The 16,761-nt window shown below is 42.9% G+C and overlaps 1 long non-coding RNA gene across 1 annotated transcript; it reads right to left on the minus strand.

The window, feature by feature from the left end:
- Positions 1–4,348: 4,348 nt before the first annotated feature.
- On the minus strand, positions 4,349–8,112 carry LOC133368611 (uncharacterized). The gene is made up of 3 exons (XR_009758706.1): positions 7,876–8,112; positions 6,649–6,789; positions 4,349–4,684 (listed from the first exon to the last, which is right to left on the minus strand). It is a non-coding gene; the product is annotated as an uncharacterized LOC133368611 (long non-coding RNA).
- Positions 8,113–16,761: the final 8,649 nt, after the last annotated feature.

Here is a 16,761-nt window from a genome sequence, read left to right on the forward strand (position 1 = left end):
AACTGGGCACACAAGACACTGCATCACAAAGCGCTGGATCTCAAAGTGGCCAAGCAATATCTATTACTACTGAAAGATCAGTGCGTATTTCCAAAAAACGCAAACCTTACAGTCCCTAAAGTAACTGATGCAAACAAACACTTTAAACATTCATGGCTTCTCCACAGTAATCCTGTGATTATGCACAAACTCAGGATTCCAGTAGTCCCTCTCAATTGCCACCTAGGCTAAGGACCTGAGCTACAGTACTTAAAAATATTTCACACTCTATTTCTAATTGTAGATTGGAAAGGTTTTCATTTCAATAAGGTAATCATGTCCTGGTATGGGACAATCTGATACAAGAAACTTCTGCAAGCGTTATGTAAAAAGGACTTATATTTTATATTTGGTTTAATCATTTCAAGAAAGTTCCAAAAGTTGTTTTTAAATGCTACCTGACCTATTTAAAAATGAAGGATTTTAAATAGTAACCAGCCCCTTCAAGCATTTAGATATGTGACTGAATATTAAATGATAATGGCTTTCAGGATTGATCTAACTGATGTTCACTCACCCGGAGCCCAGTTTAAAAATTTGAAAGGATGGATGCCAATCCATTATGCATTTACCATAATGCTAAACAGTGCTCTCAGATGGTATATAGTGGCAAGAGAAATCATCACAGATTGCGAAGTACACAGGTCCTGTAAAATGTTCACTCTATTACTTGAGGCGCATCTTTTGAAATTTGGTAACATTTCAGAATTACATAAGAAACTGCCTTATGTGAAATCAGACCACTGATCCATTTATCTGAACAGCAGACCTGTTATGGCCCCTTTTCTTCATTTCTCATGAAATGTCCTTGAAAATATCTATATTTCTGTGACTGCTCTTTAATTGGAGCTGGATTTTGCTGGTGGGCCAGATCCTTTTCAACAGCAACCCCCATGGTGAAAGGTGGGCAGGGTGACTCACCTGTCAATCGCCTCACATCACAGTGACATCAGGGGAGTTATTTTCATCCATGTGGTTTGAAATTAAACTGCATGCAGAAGCATGCCATACATAATGCTTTGAAGATGATTATTGTGGCTTCAAAGCACTGTGCTCACCTCTGTGCAAGCCCGATGAACTCTTCATTGCCAGGCTTTTTTACCCAGCCCCATCTTCACCTGCCTCACACTTGATATCATATATGATGCCAGGTGCAGGGCAGGTGGATGTGGCTTGACAAATATGACCTTGCAGATCAAATAAGAAACCCCGGTGAGCTTAACTTTCAAAGTCTTTAAAACCCATGGCCAATCTGAGCTCATAGCCAGATGACTGAGATATCCCTCAGGGGAAAAAGTGAAGACATTTCCCAGGAAATGTAAATGCAAACTATATTCAATTGCCTAGTATTCATATCTTAATAAGGGCATCTACTTGCTGTAAATATGGGAAGGTTATAATAAATAATAATAAGTTTTATTTTTCAGTCGCCTATCTGTCCGGGTTAGGGACACTCTAGGCGACTTAGAAGAAGATTAAAAAACAATACATATATATATATATATCACACAAGCAAATTTAAGCTAAAAACCATCCTTCAATTCATTATAACATAGAGTTAATCTGTTCCAATCTTGTAGGCCTGCCTGAAGAGCCAGGTCTTTAAGGCTCGGCGAAAGCTTGACAAGGAGGGAGCATGTCTGAGATCAAGAGGGAGGGAGTTCCAGAGGGAGGGAATTCCAGAGGGTGGGGGCCACAACAGAAAAAGCCCTCTCTCTGGTCCGCACCAGCCTGGCTGTTCTCACCGGTGGGACCGAGAGAAGGTCTTGCGAGGCTGATCTCGTCAGGCGGCACAATCGGTGATTCTGGAGGCGTTCCTTCAGATACACTGGGCCGAAACCATATAGGGTTTTAAAGGTCAACACCAACACCTTGAATTGGGCCCGGTAGACAACTGGTAGCCAGTGAAGATCTAATAACACTGGGGTGATATGATCCCAGCGACTGCTATGCGTAATCAAGCGAGCCGCCGCATTCTGCACCAGTTGTAATTTCCGGACTGTTTTCAAGGGTAACCCCACGTAGAGCGCATTGCAGTAGTCTAAGCGAGAGGAGACCAGGGCATGTATCACTTGGGGGAGCAGATGAACAGGAAGGTAGGTTAGAGTTAGGCTTTAGCGCTTATGTTATCCAGAAGCTTATTATGCATATCTGCTGTTGAGAAAGGGAGTTGATAAGGGGGGCAGTGTGAGAAATAAGAGCAGAGAATAGGTGAGGGGGAAACTGAGGCCTATATACTAATACCCAGTGTGTTGGTATGTTATGAAACAGATTCCAAGAATGTTTAAAGTGAAATAATAGCAGAATAAATGTATGGTGCGGATCTGATTAACACACATATATTTTTGTAACATCAACCATAAATGTAACTGTTAAATAAAAAAATTGAAACTTTTCTGTAAAATAAACTCTTTCTTTAAAGTTTCTTTAGTTTCCAGACTTACTTATTGTATATTGAATTTTCTCTGGTAGTTGTAATTGCTGCATTTTAATAACGTTACTTGTTATCTAAGCACTTCACCACACAAGTTGGCATGTTGTAGTGGTCTGTGGGCAAAGGCTCAGCATCTTCACCAGCAGAATAGCTGCCTATAGGGAAGGGGGCTTGTATTTCCCCCCCCCTTAGTTCTCTTTAGAGTTTAGCATTCAATGTCTAAGCAAGCAGGGAGATGGGTCAAGGACGGTCAATGTGAGCTGAGAGCCACCCGGGGCCTAATCTGAGGTTCCTAACAGGCATTGCAGTCTGATGCTCTGCCAAGAGTGCTGTGTGATGCAGAAGAAGGTGCCTTGTTAACCAGATAGTGTAGACCTTGAATCAGTTAACTCCCTGCCAGGAAGCTAGAGGCTGTGCTTATCAGCTATTGTTATGTATGACCCTTGGAAAGAGCCTCCATCACTGAAGGGCTATGCTGGGAGAGCCATGACTTAATCCTTTTGAAGTAATTAGTTGCTCATTACTGTGCTCTAAACATGTATCCTATAAAAGTTTCCTGAGTGCCCAGGCTGGGGCAATACACATGTATTAAACAACCCCTATAATTTTTTTCTTTTAAAAAAACGTTTTTGATAAAACAAGTTTTCTTTATTTACACAATTAAATTCAATTAAATACTCAGAGGCACATGTTACCAAATTCTTCCAAGCTACACAAGAAGTGGATTGGACTGTGATGTTTGCATTTTGACCAATTTGTAGGGCAGTCCAATATCTCAGAGAGGAGGTCAGGTCTCCTGCTCCCCTGGTGCATTCACTATAGCTGCCCAATTTCCCTGCTTTTTAAAGTTTGATAGAAATATCTGTGGCCTATAGGTACGTTCTTAAACTGCAAGGTTTTTTGCCTATTAGTGAATTTCCCTGCTTTTTAATCCAGGAGATAAGAAATGGGATCCTGTCCTGTGCAAGTTTGCTGAGAATGGATTGATCATTTGCATGCTTATTGAGTTCAATGGGATTTGCTCCCCTGCAATCATACTTAGGATAGGTGAAACTGACCACAGAGGATGGGGACGGAAGGAGGAGGGAGGGGAGGAAACACAGAGGGGAGGAGGGGGATGAGAGCAGGAAGGAGGGGGAGGGGTGGAAAAGGGCATGTTTGATCATTTGCATGTTTATTGAATTCAGTGCGATTTACTCCCGTGCAATCATGCTTAGGATAGGTAAAACTGACCGGGGCGGAGGGAGGGAGGGCTGGAGTGGGCAGGGGAGGAGGAAGGGAGAGGAGAGGGGAAGGAGAGGAAAAGCAGGTCTGATCATTTGCATGCTTATTGAGTTCAATGGGGTTTACTCCTATGCAATCATGGTTAGGATAGGAAAAACTGACCATGGGGAAAAAGAGGGGGAAGGAGTATATTGGAGGGGGGCAAAGGAAGGGGGAAAGGAGGGCAGGTTTGATCATTTGCATGCTTATAGAGTTCAATGGTATTTACTTCCATGCAATCATGCTTAAGATAGGTAAAACTGACCATGGGGAGGAGGAAGAGGAGGGAGAGGAGGGGATTGGAAGGGGAGGGGATTGGAAGGGGATGGGAATGGGGAGGGATGGGCAAAGGGGCAAGAGGGAGGATAGGAGGGAGGAGGTTGGGTTTGATCATTTGCATACTTCTTGAGTTCAGTGGGATTTATTTCTATGCAATCATATTTGAAAATGGAAATGGGCTGCCTTCAAGTTGACCAGACTTATGGTGACCCTTTGAATAGGGTTTTCATGGTAAATGGTATTCAGAGGTGGTTTTACCATTGCCTTCCTCTGACGCTGAGAGGCAGTGACTGGCCCAAGGTCACCCAGTCAGCTTCATGGCTGTGTGGGGATTTGAACCCCGGTCTCCCAGGTCATAGTCCAACACTGACCCAGGGGAGGGGCAGGGAGGGGAAGAGGAGGGGGAGGGGAGGCCCTTTTCCTTTCCAAATGGAAAACCTTGGGAAAACCTTGGGAATACCATGGAAGACAACAAAATTCAAAGGGACCTTAATAGGCTGGAGCATTGGGCTGAAAACAACAGAATGAAATTCAACCAGGATAAATGCAAAGTTCAACACTTGGGAAAATGAAATCAAATACACAGTTATAAGATGGGGGATAGTTGCAAGAAGGATCTTGGAATTGTCGTTGATCACAAGCTGAATATGAGCGAACAGGCCAATGTGGCTGCAAAAAAGGCAAATGCTATATTAGGCTGCATTAACAGAAGTATAGTTTCCAAATCGCATAAAGTATTAGTTCCCCACTATTCAGCACTGGTTAGGCCTCATCTTGAATACTGCATCCAGTTCTGGTCTCCACACTTCAAGAAGGATACAGACAAACTGGAACGTTCATTACGTTCATTACATGACACAGGGGGTTTGGAGCAAGTTTAAAACAGACTTTTTGGAATCTATTTGTGGCACTAACCTGAAGAGCAGGTGTTTAACAAGCAACAATAAGCGTCACATGATAACACACTGAACATTTAACAGACATAAATTTTATATTTATTGATAAATCACCTAGTATTTAAAGGAAAGGACTGAATTTAGAAGTTAAAAGCTGTAACTCTATGTCCACTTTCACTTCAGGAGTAAGCCGCAATAAACTCAGTGGAACTTACTTCTGATTAAACATGGTTAGGACTGCACTGTAACTTCAGATTCCTAAGTCTTTCTCCCCATGCCCTTTACTAGATTACTGGTACATTCTCCCACCTTTTCTCAAGATAGCAATTTTCACTTGTCTCAGCCCACAGGGGCCACACAAGTTCTGCTTCAGTCTTAGGGTCCCCCCCCCACAAGCCTTTTCTCTCTTCATTACCTCTCTGTTGTTCTTTCACCTCTTCCTACATTCCCTTCAAAATGATGCTGCAATCCTATCCCAACCCCACTTACCTGGGAGTAAGTTCCACTGAGCTCAGTGGGACTCTCTTCTGACCCTGGGAGACCAGGGTTCGAATCCCCACACAGACATGAAACTCAGTGGGTGACCTTGGGCCAGTCACTGCCTCTCAGCCTCAGAGGAAAGCAATGATAAACGCCCTCTGAATACTGCTTACCATGAAAGCCCTATTCATCGGGTCGCCATAAGTCGGGATCAACTTGAAGGCAGTCCAACACAACAACATGAGCAGACACATATGCAAACTCCCCTCCTTTTCTCTGCCCCCCCAACTGTTTCTTCTAAGGGGCTGGAATCCTAATCCTTCTTACCTGGGACTAAGACCCACCGAACTGAATCGGATTTACTTTAGACTAGGTTTGGGGTTAGGATTGTACTATGAATGTAATCAAATTTAATTTTGTAAAAATTAATTGGGTGTTAGGACAAATTAAACCAGAACTGTCACTAGAAGCTAAAATGATGAAACTGAGGTTATCATACTTTGGACACATCATGAGAAGACGTGTTTCACTAAAAAAGACAATAATGCTGGGAAAAACAGAAGGGAGTAGAAAAAGAGGAAGGCCAAACAGGAGATGGATTGATTCCATAAAGGAAGCCACAGACCTGAACTTACAAGATATGAACAGGGTGGTTCATGACAGATACTGCTGGAGGTCGTTGACTTGAAGGCACATAACAACAACAACAAGCCCCATTGAATAAGTGATATTTACTTCTGAGTAGACACTTTTAGAATTACAGTGCGAGCCCTCAGAATCTTTCCCCCTTCTCTCTCTTCTGCCCTTCTCTCAAAATAGCACTCCACTTACCTGGGAGTAAGCCCCGCTGAATTCAGCATGATTTACTTCTGAGTAGACTTTTTCCTCCTTCCCTTCAAAATCATTGCAAGCATACAGAAGCTCTGCTCCACTTACCTGGGAGTAAGCCCCACTGAACTCAGTGAGATTTACTTTTGAGTAGACATTTTACCACCTTCCTTCCCTTCAAGCTCATTGCTAGCGCACAGAACCTCCACTTACCTGGGAGTAAGCCCCACTGAACTCAGAGAGATTTACTTCTGAGTAGACATTTTACCGCCTTCCTTCCCTCAAGCTCACTGCTAGCACACAGAAGCACCACTCCACTTACCTGGGAGTAAGCCCCACTGCACTCAATGGGATTTACTTCTGAGTAGACTTTTAAAAAATTGCAGTCCTTTAAAGCTCCCCCCCATTTTTTGACTCTTTCCCACTCACCTCCAGTCTGCTGCTGCTTTCTCCCTCCATCGGCTGTTTTCTCTCTCTCTCGCTTGCTTCCTCACACAGAGCAAGCTCAACAGAAGGCCGGTGTGAGTCACATGTTTGTTGCCCACCAATCACAGGAGCAGACTTCCCCTGCTTCCTCCAAGTAAGTGGAAGGGGAGGGAGAGTAAAATGAAAGAACTCTTCTGCGCATGCGGTATGTTATCATCCACAGCAATACATTTTTAATAAATTAATTAAAAATAAATCATGCCATTTTTTTAATTTAAACCTACTACAGATGAAGTACTGTGTTTGGGGCAAGCTCAGAGATTTGATTAGGGATACCTTACAGTCATCTCTGAGTTGTAATCAACAACAACAGATTATGACAATTTCTCAAGAAAAAAGTCCAAACGGCTTCTAGTTTTTCTCTCTCCCATTTTTCACTTTAACCTGTGGATTGTCTGTGGGGGGGCTGTATATCACCAAGAAAACTTCCACAGTTGTACAGCAAGCGATTCCGAATCCAACAGTATAAGATTTGTAAGTTTTTCTTTTGAATTGGGACTATACAAAGCACCAGAAAGGGGTGTGTGGGGTATTTTCATTTAACATGGTAGAACGCGAAAAATCCCTACTGACTATAGTATACAGCCACTCTCGTGGCTGTATAATAACTCTTGACTTCAGAGTGAGGTAGATAACAAACTCTCCCATTTTAGAAGCAAAAATATATTAAACATAAATAACTCTTGACTTCAGAGTGAGGTAGATAACAAACTAATTTATTTTGTTTCTAAAAATGGGAGAGTTTGTTTTGTATTTCACTGTGATGTTAACAGTTCTTTGTTTAATTTAGTTTGCTTCTAAAAATGGGAAACATAAAGAACTCTTAACACCAGAGTGCGGTAGATAACAAACTCTCCCATTGTTAGAAACAAAATAAATTATACATAAAAACTCAACATTAGATAATGTGGTGTGGTGAGAGAACTCAAATGAAAGGCTATAGTCCTTTTATTCACTTTTGTTATCAGAAGCATGTATCAGCTCACTTAGTTGTGTTAACTCAATCCTTATTTGTTCAACTTTGTCAAACAAGATCTTAACTAAGGGGGGAGAGAAAAACAGAACAGAACACAACAAATTCAACTGAGAGTTGAGGTTCAAATTATAAATTCAAAGCAAAATGTGAAATGCAAAATAAACATGTGGTAGGCAACAAAAATACCTACTTACATGTAGCATAGACCTTGCAATCCAGGCCAGTAATATTCTTCATGATGCCATCTAGGCTTGTGGTCTGTGTTGCTTCATCCACTATGGGGTCAGTTTGAATGGCAATGTCTGTGAATGTATGAACTGCAAATAAATAGTCATGGATATAGTAAATACAATTGTAGAGCGCATTGAAAAATGGGTAAATGCTACCAGGATGCATACCTGAGTCATTTCTACTTTCCTCCACAGGTCTGGCTACATCCTCATCTTCCTCATTTGTTTCATTTGTTATTTCTTCAGTTAATTTTTTTGTGGGGAGTACTCTTCTTCTTGTTGCTAAAAAACACATGTAAATACACAGGTAAGGCTTTGAACATTAATTCCACATAGGGCCTTTCTTTTAGTGCAAGGGTAATCACAAATTACAAATGTTCTATTACAAATGGAACAGTGCAAACAAACTTACTATCCAACTTCTCATGTGTAAACATGCAAGTGTTATGACACAGCAGAATTTGGTAATTTGAAGGAATTAACAAACCTTTACTACAATATTTTCAGCATAAATTTTTTTGAGTGTATTTCAAATTTCAATAAAGAATATTTTTAAATAAAAAAAACCCTCTTTAAGAGACAGTACTTACTTGGAGGACGCCTGTCCTCCCAGGAAGGTTTCCCACAGGTCTTCCATAGCCATCACATTTGCTTGTAAAATGGTGGTCTGTGTTCTCTGGGAATTTTCCCCTCCCATTTTTCCATTGCATCGTAGAATGCACTTTTAATTCTTTTAAATTTGGAGACCACCTGAACCTCATCCCTTAAGTAGCCCTCGAGTCTCAATGAGCGAGACACTTTTGCAATGATTTTTGAGTTGGGGATAGGAGTGCTCACCATAATGTTCTCGATCCCCTCCGTTTGTAGAATAAGCTTTAAGTACAACGCTGTTTTGTCAATCCGCCAGTATGTACCACGTCTCCTCATCACCATTTTTGTTAGCACTCCACCCACGAAAGCCTGCATACCACGTGTCCAGCACAGGAAGTTTTGCAAACTGCACACTGCACATGCCGTACAATGATAAACAAATGTCCCTGCTTCTCCCCACCCCTATGACTCACACACAAATCTCATTTGATTGTTTTTATTCCTAGATGGGCATTATTTTCTTTATTTCAAATTAGTGCAGCATATGCTGGTATACAAGTTCATCTCCTTATCTTGATACTGGATTACTTGCCTAGTGGTTATTAGCAGAGGTAATGGTAACCAGCTTCAATTTTTAATAAGTAACAAGTGCTCATATCCAAAACACAGTTTAATTTATTCATACATAAAACATTTTTAAACAGCTTTTCTTAAAGAACTTATTTTACAGGAAAGGTCAGAATAACACCATAGCAGGTAAGTACCTACACATCATTAGTGTTACACTCATTTTCCAGGATAAAGACAGAGATTGCAGTTCTTACTGCTTCTCCCTCCATCAAATGTCTGTTTTGGCATGGCCTGAACCCCTCAGAATATGGTGGCAGGATCAGCTCCGATGATGCAGTTTGTACTTCCATCAGGCTGATCTGCAGTCACTGAATGTCCCTTGCACTCGCATATGTTTTTTTTGTTTTTTTTTAATATTTATACCCCGCCCTACTTCCGGAGAACTAAGGGCGGCTTACAATTAAGAACCATAGACAATTAAAACAGTAATCATACAGATTAAGACGTTTAAAATGATTAAAAATCAAGAGAAAATAAAAATATTTGTCAATTTCAGTTAAAAGCTCGTCTAAATAAAACAATCTTCACCTGGACACGAAAAGACAAAAGCGAAGGGGCCAATCGAACCTCACTGGGGAGGGAGTTCCACAATCTGGGGGCAGCCAGAGAAAAGGCCCTATTCTGTGTTTTTGCAAGAAGAAACACGATCTAACAGATAACCTGGACCTAAGCCGTATAAGGCTTTATAGGTCAAAACCAGCACTTTGAATTGTGCCCGGAAACAAATTGGCAGCCAGTGGAGCTGGTATAACAGAGGAGTTGTATGTTCTCAGGGCCCAGCTCCAGCTAACATTCTGGCAGCAGCTCTTTGTACCAATTTAAGTTTCCGAGCAGTCTTCAAGGGCAGCCCCAAGTAGAGCGCGTTACAGTAATCTAATCAGGATGTAACTAAGGCATGTGTCACCGTAGTCAAGTCTGGCACGTCAAGGAACGGGCGCAACTGACGAACTAATCTCAGTTGAGCAAAAGCACTCCCGGCCACAGCAGAGACCTGGGCCTCCAGGCTCAAAGCCGAGTCCAGGAGTACTCCCAGACTGCGAACCTGTGATTTCAGGGGGAGTGTTACCCCATCCAGCACAAGTTGAATCCCTATTCCCTGATCCAGCTTACGGCTGATAAGGAGCACCTCTGTCTTGTCGGGATTTAGTTTCAGTTTGTTCTTCCCCATCCAGTCCATCACTGATACCAGGCATCGGTTTAGAACCTGGACAGCTTCCTTGGTATCATTAGGTGGAAAGGAGAAATAGAGCTGGGTGTTATCTGCATATTGGTGGCACCGAACCCCAAAACTCCGGATAACCTTTCCCAGCGGTTTCATATAGATATTAAATAACATGGGGGACAGAACTGAACCCTGGGGGGCCCCATAGGTCAAAGGCCAAGAGGTCAAGCAGGCATCCCCCATAACCACCCTCTGGGTCCGTCCCTCTAGGAAGGATCGAAGCCATTGTAACACCATGCCTCCAAGTCCCATCCCAGATAGGCGACCAAGCAGGATACCATGGTCGATGGTATCGAAAGCAGCTGAGAGATCCAGTAAAACTAACAGGGACACACTCCCCCTGTCCAGTTCCCTGTGGAGGTCATCTACCAAGGCGACCAAAGCTGTCTCAGTTCCATGGCTGGGCCTGAAGCCAGATTGAAATGGATCAAGATAGTCCATCTCATCCAAAAAGCACTGGAGCTGGGCGGCTACCACTCGTTCTATTATCTTGCCCAAGAAAGGAATGTTGGAGACTGGGCGATAATTACTTAATAATGAGGGATCCAGGGAGGATTTTTTCAACAATGGTCTAATCACTGCCTCCTTTAAACAAGGAGGCATTCTGCCTTGTTGTAAAGAGGCTTTAATCATTTCCCTGGCCCACTCAACCAGTCCCCTTCTGGCATTTGTTATAAGCCAGGAAGGGCAGGGATCCAACATACAGGTGGTCGGGCGCGCCGCTCCAAGGATTTTGTCCACATCCTCAGGTTGAACAAGCTGAAAGGAATCCATTTTAATTAAACTAGCAGAGGCCAAAGTTACATCCACCGAGACTGTATCAAGTTTGGCATCCAAGTCAGAACGAATCCGAGCAATTTTATCTGCAAAGTATCGTGCAAATTCGTGACAGCGGGTTGCTGAGTGGTCAGCATTGAGTTCATGGGGGTCAGAACTTAAGAGCCCCCTGACCACTCAAAACAATTCCGCCGGACGAGATCCAGCAGATGCAATGGAGGCAGAGAAGAAAGATTTCTTCTGAGCCCGCACTGCCACGGAGTAAGTCTTTAAATAGACTCTAGCCCGTGTTCGATCAGATTCGCTCCGAGTTTTCCACCAGCGTCACTCTAGTCTCCGTCTTTCGCGTTTCATCGCCACCAACTCTTCAGTAAACCAAGGAGAAGGCTTGGTTCCAATCAGCGAAAGGGGACGCTTAGCAGCGATTGTGTCCACAGCCCTGGTCATTTCCTCATTCCAAAGGTCAACCAAGGCTTCGACAGAATCACCTGCCGAAGTGACAGGAAAATCCCCAAGAGCCATCAGAAAACCATCTGGATCCATCAGTCTCCTGGGGTGGACCATTCTAATCGGTCCCCCACCCCTGCAGAGATTCTGAGTCGCAGTGAGTTTGAACCTAACCAGGTAGTGATCTGTCCATGACAATGGAACTAATAAAAGTTCCTCCACACCAAGATCACCAACATCCCATCCAATACAGAAAACAAGGTCCAAAGTATGACCAGCAGCGTGAGTGGGGCCAGCAATTATTTGGGACAGACCCATGGTTGTCATGGCGGCCATGAAATCCTGAGCCACTCCAGTAAGGGCAACATCGGCATGGACATTGAAGTCACCCAAGACTACAAGCCTTGGGGATTCTAATATCAAACCCGAAACTACCGTAGTAAGCTTAGGAAGGGAGAGAGTTGGGCAGCGGGGTGGGCGGTACACCAACAGAATCCCTATTCTGTCCCGGGCACCCACTTTCAAATAAACTCATTCGAACCCTGAGGACTGTGGGAGGGGATGCCTGGCTAGGTGGATGGTATTTCGAAAAACCACTGCGACTCCACCTCCCCGTCCCCCAGGTCTGGGCTGCTGATGAACAGAGAAACCAGGAGGACAAAGCTGAGAGAGATTAACCCCCCCCAGCTTCATCCAACCAGGTCTCTGTAATACACGCCAGGTCAGCATGCTCATCCAGAATCAATTCCTGAATAGCATTAGATTTACCATTCACTGACCTGGCGTTCACAAGCAGCATTTTCAGCCCGGGGGAAGTGTCACCAAGGCTATCCAGGTTATCTGAGTTGGGAGACAGCTTAGGGGTTATCAATATTCTGCTGGATTTCCCCTTAGTTCGATTAAATAATTGTCTCCCAGGACCGTATCTCCCTCGCCCCTCCAAAACACCAATTGCCGCCCCCTGAAACCCCTCTATTAATTTCTCATTCACCCATATAGATGGTTGTTTTCCATTATTCTCAGGGGTTACTTGTAGTCAAGGTTTTGTCAATCGAGCCACTGAGGCAAAATTTAGGGGCGCTAGATCTGGCATTAATCTGGTATTAATAATCACAGGAGATTCGTCTGGCAAGACTTCAATTTGTTCTAAACTAGAGTCCAAACAGCATACATTCGAAAGGTGTATTTGTTTAGGGTTTAAAGAAAAACCTCCAAAGGAACAAGCCTTTTGAGGAGGATCTGCTTCATCATTCCCCAAGTTCCCCCTATCAGTCCAATAAGATGGTAAACTAGGCGGTGCTGTCATAGTAGAAAACGTAGCTGGACAATCATTCCCTCCGGACACCTGAATTATATTGGAAAATTTAAAGTTAATATCTGCTGTGGACAAAACAGTAGTATGATCATTAATTACAGGGAGTGCCAGATTCAATGAACAAAAATCCTCCCCACATTTATCATTCCTAGGGTTCGATGACTGAGATTGAAAGCCTAGAGGATAAAAAGCATCATGTACGGAATCCAGGTCGATTAAATCCCAAACAACAGCTGGTTCTGATATTATTGGTAGCCGCTGAGTTGTCTTACAAATGCCACTAACAAGGGACTGCGCAGGGGCTATATTTTCAAAAAATCTCATAATTTCTATATCAAGTAATTCCAAAGACCGTTTATGTTGGAGTAGCCACCCAGCTTTTTCATGTGAATTAAAAGACACAACAGTACGAGCTGTGGTCAAATTATAATAAAGATATTCCACATGATCTATGTCCTCAAGAAGAAAAAATCCCGGCCAAACACTTCCGAAAATTCCCAAGAGGTGAGTTTTACGATCTTTTTGAGTAATACATCCCCAAGGTTTAGGGTAATTTAATAGCACCAGCTTCCGGCGATTAAGAATTAATCGCCATGTAGGAGCAGTAGTTCGCATCTGCTCAAGTACAATATCATTGGAAACAGGAGGCCAAGGTATTTGCCGCTCAGGGGTGTGATGTTGTAGTGGGGTGGTAGTTGGTAAAGAGAAAGAGGACCTAAAGGATGATGGACAGGTCGAAGCAACTTTGTCATTCTCTCTAGAGGCAACAACTGTGACATCCTCTCTAGAGAGGGGTTGTGAAACAGGATATATTCTCTCAATCTTCTTTGGAAGAGAGGAGGCTTCTAGCGCTTTAAACAGTTTAGTAAAATTTATTTTCCTATATCGCTGGAATTTCGGATGTTTAACGTTCTTGCTCAATTTAATATTATTAACTTTATTCCTCCGTGTAGAAATCCTCGATAATCTGGGTTTTATATTTTTTAGCTTTCCTGGATAGCTAGCTATCACTGGTTTTTTACATGCTTGGGTGCCCTGTGATACAGGGCAGGACGAAAAGGAATTTTTTCTACTAATTTCCACCAGTGTAGTTAGACATTTATTGGTTAATGCCAAAAAGTTTTTAATATGGTCAATATCCTTGGCTAACATATAAAGCCACCACTCAGTAGGGAAGTTATCTGCCAAATCAGTCAGAAACTTCTTATCTTGAGGAGGCAAAGGATCGGATGGGTCCAGAATAGATTGAAGAGTAGAGTCTAAGGGACCTGATGGCTCCTGAATCCTTTTTGTTTGTGTTGTAGGAAAGCTTGCTGACAAATTTAACAATTCGTCTTCCAATAAGGAGAGTAATCCAGTCTGAGCCATTTTGCCCGCTGTTGCTAATTCACTTGCCAAATCAGGGGAAGAGCGTATAAGAGCATCTAGTTGTAGGGCTCCATGAAGATCTAACGTCCAGTCCAAGGGCGTATTTGCTTGGAGACACTCTGCTGCATCTTGCTTTGAAGCAGTATTTGAAAGACTGTTGATAACATTTGGCTCAACACTCAGATCCGCTACCGTCTCAGCTAATCTTGTCCGTTCTTTAGGGGAGAAAAAATTAGTAATCTTTACTTGTTTTGGTTTAGACTTTTTAGTCCGAAGTACCGATTCCAGAGGGGTCAGTCCTCGTTTTTTGTAATCCAGTCTAGTAAATACCATGATATAACGCTTCTCCTTTAAACTGGGATAGAGACAGAGAGGCAGTTCAGTGAAGGGGATTAAGGGAATTCTTTTCTTCTATCTTCGGCTTCCTTCCTTCAAGGAATAAAGAATTCCTCTACTTCTGCCCCTGGTCCTTAGGTAGCAGCTAATTAAAGAAATGAGCAACTAATTCTGTCTAACATAATTTACTGCTTTACTGCTTTGTCTCCTCTGCAAGCTCCTCTGCAAGCTACTCTCTCAGCATGAGTCAGCGTCTACAGCGTCTGTACAAATTATCTGTAGTTGGAATTATCCCAGAGAGTTAATGAGAGGAGTAAAAACGAAGCAGCAAGCTGTACAATGTACAGTATTGCGAATAGTACCTTATTAGCTGGCGAATAGTTGACAAAAAGAATAAAGCACCTCCAGGAGCCGACAAATTGCTGACTATCAGTCAGACGCAACACCACACAAGCCGTAATGACAGCTGCCACATTTTCTTCTGCTACTGGCAGCGTCCCATTCAGACACCCACCACCAACGAGCCTTTAAACATCCAAATGCTCTTTCCACCACATTCCGACATCGGTTAAAATTCCTGTTATACATCAATTTTCTGACGTCAAGATTAGCTCCTCCAAATGGCTTCATTAGCCATTTTCTCAAAGGGTAAGCGCCATCAGCAATAATAGTTGGTGGGATCTGAGTGCCTTGGATTGTGATGCTGGGGTTTCCAGGCACGAATGCCCCCTCATCCATAGCCTGGCAGATGGTTGAATTTATAAAAACGAATGCATCGTGGTTCCTCCCACTCCAGCCCACTTCTATATCGATGAAGCGTCCTGTATGGTCCGTTGTTCCTTGCAGTAGCATGGAGTGGAAGTTTTTCCTATTTATATATTGGTCTGATTGACCTGGGGGAGCCATTATTTTGATGTGGCACCCATCTACCGCTCCAATACAATGGGGGAACCCCATTTTACCGAATCCATGATCTATGAAAAGATTGAAAGGAAACATTATTCTTCACTTTTTACTGTTATACTGGTGTTGAGCCAAATAATAATATATTGCATTTCTGTAAAGTTTTGTACCTTGTAGTGGTCGCCCAGATTCACGAATCTCTTGAGGATATATTCAATTGCGTAGCATAATTTGAGGACCATATTTGCCACAGTTGACAGACCAACTCCAAATTCGGCAGCCACTTCCCTGTAGCAGCACAAATTAGCGAGCCACCAAATTCCTATTTCACCTTTTTTTCTAGAGGAATGGATGTCCTCATTGACGTATTATGGAGCTGAAGGTCAGGCTTGAGAAAGTCCGCAATTTCAAACAGGGTGGCTCTACTCATACGGAAATTCCTTATCCAATGTTCATCATCCCACATAGCCATTACAAAGTTTTCCCACCATCCAGAGTCTGCTGGGTACACCCACCAGCGTCTTTCCACAGAGCCAAGCTTCAGTGATTTCAAGGCAACAAGCTCTGAGGGGACAGTATTCCTTGGGCACTTTTGTATCTGCCTCATGATGGCACGTCTCAAGAAACGTTTCCTCACATAAATGAGAATCTGATGTCTCCATTTCTGCCTCTGCCGCTGCCTCCTCCGATAGAGTAATACATTTTGGACTTTTTTTTAAACACAACAATCATAGCCTAAGATACAGTTGAATCATTTGAATGAGAACCATAAACTCCATTTCTAAGCACAACCACAGTGAACTCCCGGTATATTGCTATACTCAGGTAATTTAAAAAAAATGAAGTGACCACACTTCATATGTGCTGCTGCTTGAGCTGTGAGCATATGTATAACAGGAAAGGGATGAAAACGAGGCTCTGTTCATTGCAGTGTGTGAAAGACAGTTGCGCGAAATGCCGCTATATCGGCTGAAAAAGCTTCTGTTCCTTATCACAAGAGGTCCTGCAGTATGAAAGGGATTTTAGAAATTAGGACAGAAGCACTACCTTTTTAATCCGTTAAACTACCGCTGTTAGCCCCATGTGTGAAAGCAGCCTCAGTCTTGTCTGGATTGAGCCTGTTTATTCACCCTCATCCAATCCATTGTCGCAGCCAGTTACGTGGATGACCTGCTGGGATTTGACTGGCAGGTCCATTTGCGTTCATGCACTTACCGTTTTGCATAGACTACAATGGCAAGCGCTGCTGGCACAGACTGTG

Source organism: Rhineura floridana, chromosome 12, assembly GCF_030035675.1.
Source record: "Rhineura floridana isolate rRhiFlo1 chromosome 12, rRhiFlo1.hap2, whole genome shotgun sequence".
Lineage (NCBI taxonomy): Eukaryota > Metazoa > Chordata > Lepidosauria > Squamata > Rhineuridae > Rhineura > Rhineura floridana.